Below are 11,477 nucleotides of genomic sequence, written 5' to 3' on the forward strand. Positions count from 1 at the left end.
TGTTGGAAAGTTCCTGCATAAGTTGTCGGATCCTCAAAAAAAAGCTCTGCTTAGCTTTCAATTCGCCTCTGACCATCAAATGAAATGTGAATAACCCGTCCTTCTCTCTTTGAAAGAAGGGGTGCTGCTGCCCACCCGAAAGAGACGAGGAAGACTAACCGCCATCCTGCTCGAACTTTTGCTGCCTGAGTTATATAGCTGAAGGCCAAAACTTTCATAGCCCAAATATCTCTACTCCGCTGGAACAAATGTCAAACTCCAAATAAGGAACCAGATAATTCTTCTCACGAGGCTTCAACTTCCACAACACGTATGCAATCACCCCACCATTCTATGCTAACACCGCATCAAGACCCACGCGTGAATCATCATAATACACTAAATAAGGCCCTAAACTTGTGGGCAACACCGACACTGAGGCTGCTATAAATAGAAAACCTCTCCGCAAGGCGACGGAAGTAGTATGCTCTCAAAACACGGGAAAAATTATCCTACACCATATATGTAACATCACTACCGCTCGTCGGCGCGCAACTGATAAAGAGTACGCCACCTCGTATACGAGTGAATAGGAAGGAATTGAAGGTATATGCTTCAAACGGAATAACACGATAAGAAACCAAAAAAGGGAAGTTTTTTAAAGCCCTATAGCCTCTCGAAGATAAGTACAAATATCCCTGTACTGATGCGCAAGACTCTACTAAGTCTGCTCGTGACTCGTGAGACCTATATGAACCTAGTGCTGCAGTTTGAGACTTCGTAGTGAGCTGCTTAATTCTTCGATCAGCAGCATATGGAGTCCCCTTCCCTTGATTAGCTATTTATGTCCTTTTGCTTATTCTAGATAGATATTCTTATTTGATATACACAATTTACTCTTATTAGATGCTCGTGATGTTGTGATATCGGATTTAGGGAATTTCTAGGCAATTGTGGTCGGGTATAGACCTTGTCTCAGATATTTGCATCTTTATATTGGTTTTGAGACTATTTTCGCCTTTATGCTTTATCATAACTCTGTTAATGACTTAATAATTTGATGTTTGTTGTTGCTATTGGGTATTAGATTGCCTAGCAAGTAGGTTAGGCCACATCACAATCTTTGGTGAGATTTTTAGTCGTGACAAGTTGGTACTGGAGTTCTAGATTTTATGTATCTCACAAATCACGAGCATTCCTGGAAGAGTCTTGTGGATCTATACAGAGACGTCAGTATCTATCTGCGAGAGGCTGTAGGACTTTAGGAACTCTCCCCTTTGTTGATTCCTTACCGTGCGTTGATTATTGTCTAAGTCTAAATCTTTCTCTTCTACTCTCTCACTGGTGGCGAGAACTCGCGTTTCAGAAGCAACAACAGGTGACAAAGAGGCAACACCACCAACTGTAGCCAGGAGAGGGAGAGGCCGGGGTAGGGCCAAGGCTCCCACTAGGGGCTGCACTATTGCGCCGAGAGGTAGAGCACCTACGGTAGCCCGTGCGCATGCCAGTGCATTATCATAGGACCCACCTGCTTATCAGGTGGAGGATCAAATTATTGATGACCATGTTGAGGCACCAATTCCAGCTCTGCATCCAAAGGTTTTTGTTGCTACACCAGTATTTCAGGATGTTATGGTCAAGATGGTCAGCTTTATCAATGTTTTGACTCAAACTGGAGTGGTTCTAGTGGCCCCATCAACATCTCAGGCTGGAGGGGGAGCTCAAACCCTTCTCACTCGTACTCTGGAGCAGGATACAGTGATGTTTTAGACTATTGCCAGCTGGTGGCTGGCAGCCTATAATGGTTTCTAGACCCATGGTTGAGCCTGCTATGTCTACTGAGGAGCAAAAGAGGCTTGAGAGATTTCAGAGGTTACATTTTCCTCACTTTGATGGAGAATCATTTGAGGATGCACAAGATTATCTAGACAAATGTCATCATATGCTTCATAATTTGGTTTTGGTAGAGTCCTATGGTGTGGTCTTTACTACATTCAAGTTGAGAGGGGCTGCTAGGAGAAGGTGGCAGACGTATGAGCTGGGTAGGCCACCAAGTTCATCTCCTCTTACTTGGACTCAGTTTTCGCACTTATTTCAAGAGAGGTACATCCCACATACCAGGAGGGATGAGTCGAGGGGTCAGTTTGAGCGCCTTCAGCAGGATCGCATGAATGTGACTGAGTATGAGGCGAGATTCACAAAGTTGTCTCGTCATACTTCTTTCTTGATCCCCACAAATGCAAAGAAGGTGAGGTGATTCATTGAATGTTTCACTTATGGTATAAGGATTTCCATGGCTTGAGAGTCAGATATTAGGACTACTTTTTATCAGGCCGTGGAGATAGATCGGAGGATTGAGCGTATCCGTAGTTATAGGATAGAGGATATGATGAGGGATAAAAGGCCTTGTCATTCTAGTAGTGAGTGGTACCTCATCTAGAGGTAGAGGTCAGTTTGCTAGAGGCCATCATGGTAGGCCATCTTATTCTACGCAGCATGTTGCCAGGGATGCAGTGTCTCGACCGTACTTTAGCATTCTAGTTACATCATTTTTTTGTGATCTCCTAGTGAGTTTATACCGTGCTCCATCTTTTTAGGGTTCTTCTAGTGGCCATTCAGGCCATCAGGGAGAGATTCAGGTTCAGGAGCCTCCGTCAGCTGGGGGTTATATTGAGTGTGGAGTTTGTCTATGTGAGGAGGCATTGTCCCAAACTTGATAGAGGCGTAGCCCCACAGACTTCTTAGACAGTGGTTCCCACACTGGTTGCTTCATCCCCTGGCCAGTCAGTTAGAGGGGGAGGGCATGCAGCTAGAGTTAATCCTAGAGGAGGGGGCCAGGGTGGTGGTGGTCAGACCGATGGTTATCAGTCTTGATGCTATGCTTTCTCGGGTAGACCCGAGGCTATGGACTCAGATGTGGTGGTTACATGTATGGATTCAGCTTGTCATAGAGATGCTTCTGTGTTTTTTGATTCGGGGTTTACCTAATCATTTGTGTCATTGGATTTTGCTCTTTATTTAGATATGCCTTGTGATTCTCTTGATATTCATGTTCATGTATCTACACTTGTTGGTGATTCCATTTTGGTGGATCGTATATATTGGTCTTGTGTAGTTACTAAGGGGGGTTACGAGACTAAGGTTGATCTTCTATTGCTTAATATAGTATATTTTAATGTGATTTTAGGTGTGGATTGGCTATATCCATATCACGTTATTTTTTATTCTCACGCTAAGACTGTCACGTTGGCTATTCCGGGGTTACCAAGGTTGGAATAGAGGGGTTCTCTTGGTCACACTCCTAGTAGAGTGATTTCATTTCTGAAGGCTCAATGGATGATTGAAAATGGGTGTTTAGCGTATCTAGATTTTGCTAGAGATGTTAGTGTTGATACTCCTACTATTGATTCGGTCCTAGTAGTAAGGGAGTTTCTAGATGTGTTTCTTACAGACCAACCGGGCATGCGACCTGATAGGGATATTGACTTTGGTATTGATTTGGTGTCGGGTACTCAGCCTATATCTATTCCACTATATCGCACAGCTCCAGCTAAGTTGAAAAAGTTGAATGAGCAGTTGCAGGAGTTGTTGGATAAGGGAATCATTAGGCTGGGTGCTTCTCCTTGGGGTGCGCCCCTGTTGTTCGTGAAGAAGAAGAAGAGGACAGTTCTATGAGGGCGTGCATCGATCACAACAGTTAAACAAGGTCACTATCAAGAACAATACATTGCCTCGCATTGATGATTTATTTGATCAGCTTCAGGGTACCAGGGTGTTCTCGGAGATTGATTTAAGACTGGATTATCACCTGGTGAAGATTAGGGCCTCAAACATCCCTAAGACGACTTTTAGGATTCATTATGGTCATTATGAGTTTTCTGGTGATGTCCTTTGGTTCACTAATGCCCCAACAACTTTCATATATTTGAGAACAATGTGTTCCAGCCATATTTGGATTCTTTTTTATTATGTTCATTGATGATATCTTGGTATATTCTTGTAGTACTGAGGAGCACGAGCAGCATTTGGGGATTGTGCTTCAGATTCTGAGGGAGAAGAAGTTGTATGCTAAATTCTCCAAGTGTGAGTTTTGTTGGACTCGATGGCATTCTTTGTCCATGTGGTGTCTACTGATGGGATAAAGGTTGACTGAAAGAAGATTGAGGCAGTTTAGAGTTGGCCTAAACCTTCTAGCGCTATAGAGATCGGGAGTTTCTTGGGCTTGGGTGGCTACTATCATTGCTTTGTGGAAGGATTTTCATCTATTGCAGCTCCATTAACCAAGTTGACCTAGAAGGGCATTCGTTCATATGGTCTGACAATTGTGAGGAGAGCTTTCAGAAGCTCAGGATTGCTTTGACTATAGCTCCAGTTTTGGTATTTCCCTCAGGATCAGGGATGTATACTATCTATTGTGATGCTTTACGTGATGGTCTTAGGTGTGTGTTGATGCAAGACGGTAGGGTGATTTCCTATGCGTGGCACCAATTGAAGCCTCGTGAGAAGAATACCCGGTTCATGATTTGGAGATAGTAGCTATTGTACACATGCTCAAGATTTAGAGGCACTGCTTGTACAGTGCGTCTTGAGAGGTTTACACTGATCACCAGAGTCTTTGGAATCTGTTCAAGAAAAAGGATTTGAATTTGAGGCAGCAGAGGTGGTTGGAGTTGTTGAAGGACTATGATATTATTATCTTGTATCATGTGGGTAAGACTAATATTGTAGCAGATGATTTGAGTAGGAAGGCAAAGAGTATGGAGAGTTTGGCATTTATTCCAGTTGTAGAGAGGCCTTTGGCTATTGATGTTAAGGCTTTGGTCAACCGTTTCATGAGATTGGATATTTCTAAGTCTAGCAGACTCTTTGCTTGTGGTGTTTCATAGTCGTCCTTGCTTTAGCACATTAAGGCTCGTTAGTATGATGGTCTCCATTTGATTGTCCTTAAGGACACGGTGTTGCGAGGTGGTGTTAAGGAGGTGGCTATTGGTGATGATAGGGTATTGCGATTTCAGGGTCGGATTTGTGTTCCTAATGTGGATGGTTTAAGGGAGTTGATTCTTGAAGAGGCTTATAGTTCACGATATTCTATTCATCCAAGTGCTACGAAGATGTATCGTAACTTGAAGAAGCATTATTGGTGGCGGAAGATAAAGAGAGACATTGTTGGGCATGTTTCGCGATGTTTAATTGTCAGCAAGTCAAATGTGAGCATCATAGACTCGGTGGTTTGCTTCAAAGGTTAGATATAACAGAGTGGAAGTGGGAGCGTATTACCATGGAATTTGTGGTATGATTGACGGCGGACCTTGAGGAAGTTTGAATCTTTTGGGTCATTGTGGACAGATTGACCAAGTCTGCGCATTTCATTCTGTTCATGACTTCTTACACTTCACATAAGTTGGCTCGAATCTACATCAAAGAGATTGTATGTTTGCATGGCATGGTTGTTTCTATCATTTCGGAACGGGGCATGTAGTTCACATTGCACTTTTGGGGAGCAGTTCAATATGAGTTAGGCACGCAAGTGGAGCTGAGCACAACATTTCACCCTCAGACAGATGGGAAATCTGAGCGGACCATTCAAATCCTTGAGGATATGTTGAGAGCCCGTGTTATTAATTTCGGAGGCAAATGAGATCAGGTTTCTACCATTAGCGGAGTTTGCTTACAATAACAACTACCAGTCTAGTATCCAGATGGCTCCGTATAAGGCATTATATGGGAGGCGATGTCGTTCTCCGATTGGTTGGTTTGAGCCTGGTGAGGCTAAGTTGTTGGGCACAAATTGTGTTCATGATTCCTTGGAGAAGGTGAAGCTGATCCAGGAGCAGCTTCGTGCAATGCAGTCCAGGCAGAAGATTTATGCTGATAGGCAGGTTTGTGATATGGCTTTCATGGAAGGTGAAAAGGTTATTCTTAGAGTTTTACCTATGAAGGGCGTGATGAAATTTTGGATGAAGGGGCCCTTGGTATATTAGTCCCATTTGAGGTCTTACAGAGAGTTGGTAAGGTAGCATATATACTTGTTTTGCCACACAACTTTGTCGGGATTTCATTTGGTGTTTCATGTTTCTATGCATCGGAAGTATCATGAAGATTAGTCACATGTGTTGGATTCCAGTTCAGCGCAGTTGGATGAGAATCTGGCTTATGAAGAAGAGTCGATGGCCATTTTGGATAGGTAGGTTCGGGAGTTGAGGTCGAAAGAGATTACATCAGAGAAGGTCCAGTGGAGAGTCAATTGGTCGAGAAGCAGCTTGGGAGACCGAGCATGATACGAGGAGCATATATCCTCATCTTTTTGGCATTCCAGGTATGATTCTAAACTCGTTCGAGGATGAAGATTTGTTTAAGAGGGGGAGAATGTAACGACCCGGCCAATTATTTTGTGTATTTGAGCCTCCTTCCTGATTTGATGCTTCCTGTATGTTTTTTTTTGTTTTTTGACTTATAGAGATGGTTGGTTTGGTTTTGGGAAGGTTTGAGAGTGGTTTGGAACACTTAGTTCCATTTTTGAAAGCTTAAGTTTCTAGAGTTCACCAAGGTTTGACTTTTGAGTAAACGACCTCGGAATCAGGATTTGATGATTTCAATAAGTTCGTATAGTGATTTTGGACTTAGGGATATACAGATTTGGATTTGGAGGCTCCTAGAATGTTTTGTCTCTATTTGCCGGAAGTTAGCAATTTGAAGGTTTAAAGAGTTCATAGGTTTGACCGGAAGTTGACTTTGATGATATCGAGCTGAGATTGGTGTTCAAGGACTTTTGATAAGTTCATTTAGTTGATTGGAATTGGTGTGCAAAGTTTGCTTGTAATCTGGAATGTTTGGGCATGATTCATACGTGTTTGGCGAAGTCGGAAAGTTTGGAAGTTAAGAGATGGATTTTGACCTAAGATTCGTGGTTTTCATGTTAGTTGTGGTGTTTTGAGCATTTGAATTAGTTTGAATAAGTTATTAGGACTTGTTTTATGATTGGATGGGGTCTCAGGGGTCGGGTGAGTTTCGGACCACCCGGAGCATGGTTGGAGATTGCTAATTTTTCTAGTGTCTAATGTTCATCGCGTTCGCGAGGGCCCCTCGTGTTCGCGATGAAGGACACCTGGAGCATGTTTGGAGATTGCTGATTTTTCTAGTACCTAGTGTCCATCACGTTTGAGAGGGGCCCTCTCATTCGTGAAGAAGGATTTTGAGATGAGGCTTTTTTTCTGCATTCGCATGCCTGGGGACGCGTTCATGGAAGGTTATGGGCAGGAGCATTGCAATCGCTAGTAGGCAATCAAGTTCGCGATGTTGTGGAGTAAGGCGTGTGAGCACGTGATTTTTGCCCTAAGCAAATTATTCCAAAAGTTTCAAATAATTGATTTCTTAATTATTTTACAATTTTTCTGAATTTTTGTTAAATCTTTGCGTTAATTGGTTGCATTTTATATGAAAATACAAAAAATATGCATTGGCATTTAGGGATTTAATTCCACAATTTTAGTATTAATTAGGTATTATTCAGTTTTTAGAAAGTTGCAAGAAAATAGTTTCTTTGCATTGCTAATTATTGCATTTATCTTTAAATAGAGTTTTAAATAATAATTTTAGGAGTTAAATAGTGTAATTAGGTCTTTGCTTTGTTTTAGCATTTAATAAAATCAGAAAAATAAATAAATACAAAAATACAAAAAAATACAAAAGCAAAATAAATAAAAGAAAATACAAAATAAAAATAAATTGAATAAAGAGGATTTTAAAAGGAGAAGGTGGTCTTATGCCCGAATTGGGCTAATTATTCTGGCCCAAAAGAAAATTCTCCAACCCACGTACCAAACCCCAGGCCCAATACCCCCATCCGGTCCAGTTTCCCCCCCCTTTTTGCAAAACGACGCCGTTTGGCGTCAATCAATCCTATCCGTCCATTTCCCATGATCCGACGGTCCAGGATCACCCAAGCCTTCTCAATATAAGTGTAATAAAACATGTTATAGATCAGAGACCAAACTGGTCTTCCTCGTACATCACCCCTACCACCACCGCCCCACCGTGTCGCCGCCGTCCTCCGCCATCCGCCGCCGGCCGGAAATCGCCGCCGCCGGCGGCGATGCTCCGATCAACCCCAAAATTACACCCCAGATTCCCCTTCTCCTCCTTTACCTGAATCCACTGTCCTTTGCTTTCAAATCTTACTGGAACTCGTCGAATATCCCTTTAAAGTTTTCCGGCCAAGTCGCCGGTTACGCCAAATGGTCCCAAACTCACACCACAGAACCGCCTTAACTTCCTCTACCCAACCCCCATAGCCACTTGTCTCGAACATGGCCGGAATTGCTCAAATATCCGATCAAAAATCCGGCCAAAACCCTAAATTCTCCAAACCCCACCAAATTGATACCACGTGACCTCTTCACTTCCCTCATGAGGAATTTGTCATCATTAGCATTCAAATCTCACCGGAAATAGTCGAATTTTGAATCTGAAGAGCTATGCGACTTTAGTAGTTGTACAGATGAGTCCTCTTCCCTTTTGTGTTTGATTTTCTGTGCTGTTAAGATTAGATTAGTTTCTAATTAGTGTGTTAGGTTTTAGATTAGGTTTGTAATTACTGGTTCTGAAATCGGATAATTGTTTTGTCTAATTCTCCCCATGTTAATTGTATAGCTTAGTTCTCCTCACCTGATTAGTGTTCCCATGTCAAATGTTTTGTTCGTTTTGATCCTTTATCTGGTTTAATTCTATTTTGTGATCTCCATTTTGATTGACTGTCAGTTCGACCCTGTGTTTATTTTGATTAGGGAATGCATGTTTATGACTTAGTTTAATTTTATTGGAGTCACTCGACATGTTCAGTCGAATTAGTGTAGTTTGACATAGGGATTAGCATTTCTGCCTCTGTTTAGTGTAGTTAACAGTCGTTGTTGATTTGATAATCCAATAATTTGCTTATTAGCCTATTTTCTTTTGATCAGTTTCAATCAATCTTGTGTGTATTGTTTGTTTCAGCTTAATATGTTTTAGTACTTCTTTTGGCTAATCAGTGATTGCTGTTAACAATACTTCAGTATAATGCCCGGTTCAATTAGTTGTTAATTAGATGAATTTGGCCATAGCAGATGGATTCAATTAGGGTAGAAAGAGGACTAAAGTCATTTGGGACTATGATAGTAATTTCAGGAGGTTCAAAGGGTAGTTTAGGCATGGGAAAAGGGTACTTTTATCAGATTTGGTAATTTTTGAAGGGGGTAAGGATAGAATAGGGATTGTAATAAGTATAGAACCTTCTAGGATGGACTATAGTGTAGGTTCTAATAAACTTAAGGTAGTTGCTTGTGTAACAAGTAAGAAAATAAAGGGTAAACACTGAAATTAGAATAGAGACTAAGGGGTAAAAGGAAAATCTGAAATTGGACCTTAAGTTCACCTATAAATAGGCATTCATTTGCCTTGAGAAAAAAAGTTTTTCAGCCTAAAAGTTCCCCCCCCAAAAGTACTCTCTCAATTTTCCAGATCTGAGACAGAAAATTCAAAAAAAAAACTAAAAAAATAATATAGAAAAGCATAACAGAAAACTCAAAAAAAGGGGTACTGTTCTATTGAATTTCAAGCTAAGTTCGAGATTTGGTGATTGAAGTGCATCCTCTAGCTTAGGGTTGATTGCTGACTTGTTTCTGAAGCTCCTGGGTCAATTTCGAAGGGTGTTTGGATTCGTTTAAGCCTGTTTTAGCATGTCAGTAGTTGTTGTTCACTTACTCTCATTTCTGGGTCAAATTAGTCCAAACCTATTTGCTGGTTGTTGATTCTGATGTTGGAACTGCCTTTGCTGCTGTTAGCTACTGCTTAGCTGACTTACCTCTTCTTCATTTCTATTCCAATTCCAGGTATATTCTCAGACTCAAGAGATATTGGAATCATATCGGCATGTATGAATACATTTGAAGTCGAATAATGAAGAACCACTTGCTCGCTGTTGTCTAGCTCAGCCTTTTGGTTTATTTGATATATTTAAGCAATGTTTGAAATGTATTAATTAGGACTTCATGGACTGCACTGGATTGTATGGACGTTTAATCTCCTAAACACATGTTAGATACGTAGTAGCAGTAGTTGAGATTTGAATAACTTGAGCATTTTTTATCAGACTGTGAATTGTATTTGTGCAGTCAAGGTCCAGTCTTATTAGTGTGTTTAAATGGAACATTGGTTAAGCATAGACTAAAATGATTCTTACGTCGGTTTTAACCCAGCGTTTTGCCTTTCAAAAAAAACAAAACCAAAAAAAGCCAATACAGTAGGTTTCGTGTTTATTTCTCAGTGAGCTTTAACTACGCTAGTCTAACCATTGGATTTTGCTAATTGTTTGTAAGGTCTCATTAGTTTAGCCCGATCTGATTACAAATTATCAGAATTGAGTTGATGTTGGTGAACTGAACAAATCTGGAGTTAAATTCTAATGTGTAGGATACCTGGCCCAGTTATTTCTTATATTAGGCCTGCGTTGAGGCCCAAGGCTAAATAGCCGACCCTGAAATGGTAGTTTTGGCCTTTCTTCTACTGGGCCAGATTTGAAGCAAATATATTAAGGACTCTTGTTCTTTCAAATCGTAGACTTAGTTTAGATATAAGCTTTGGGCCCGTTAATTAAAGCCCTTTAGAGACAATCCCTTAATAGAGAACCGTAGCCTCTTTTAGAAAGGCCTCAAATAAAAATGAGGCGCGCCGCGCCAAACAACAATACGTGAATTGCATGGCCCTCTTTAAATACTTACATAAAATATTTTAGATCTCGGGACGTGCCGTTTAGCGAATTTCACGGCCTTCCCCAAAGATAATAACACGCTAGCTACTTTAGGCGCGTATTTTAAATAAATTTACCTTCCTAAATACGGGTGCACATTTATGTGACCCAAATCCAAATCTCAACGGACTCGAAATGTGTTGACAACCACGGGTGCACTGGTGCGACGTGGTTCAAGACGCATTTTCACGACGTTGCAATTCTTTTAAAAATGAAAAATATAAATAAAAGCGGTTTATTAATAAAGGGCACGTAAGTTAGAACATGTTTTAAAATCAGGTAAAAGCAAATACAACAGTAGAGCGACCGTGCTAGAACCACGGAATCCGGGAATGCCTAATACCTTCTCCCAGGGTTAACAGAATTCCTTACTCGGAGTTCTAGTTCGCGGACTGTTAACAGAGTCATAATTTCCTCGGATCGGGATTCAACCGGTGACTTGGGACACCATTAATCTCCCAAGTGGCGACTCTGAATCTTAATAATGATCCCGTTTCGATTGTCACTTCAAGTTGGAAATAACTCCCTTTATTATACCCTTCCAGGGTGTAGTAAGTAAAAAGGAGGTGTGACAGCTCTGGCGACTCTGCTGGGGAAAGAACCCAGAATCTCTGGTTCAGGGTTCAGAATTCGAGCTTAGATATATTGTTGTATTTGGCTTTATCTGATTTTCTTACATGTTTCATGCTTAATGTGCAAAATGTTTACCTCTTTG

This window comes from Nicotiana attenuata, chromosome 6 (genome assembly GCF_001879085.1).
Source record: "Nicotiana attenuata strain UT chromosome 6, NIATTr2, whole genome shotgun sequence".
In the NCBI taxonomy this organism is placed as follows: Eukaryota; Viridiplantae; Streptophyta; class Magnoliopsida; order Solanales; family Solanaceae; genus Nicotiana; species Nicotiana attenuata.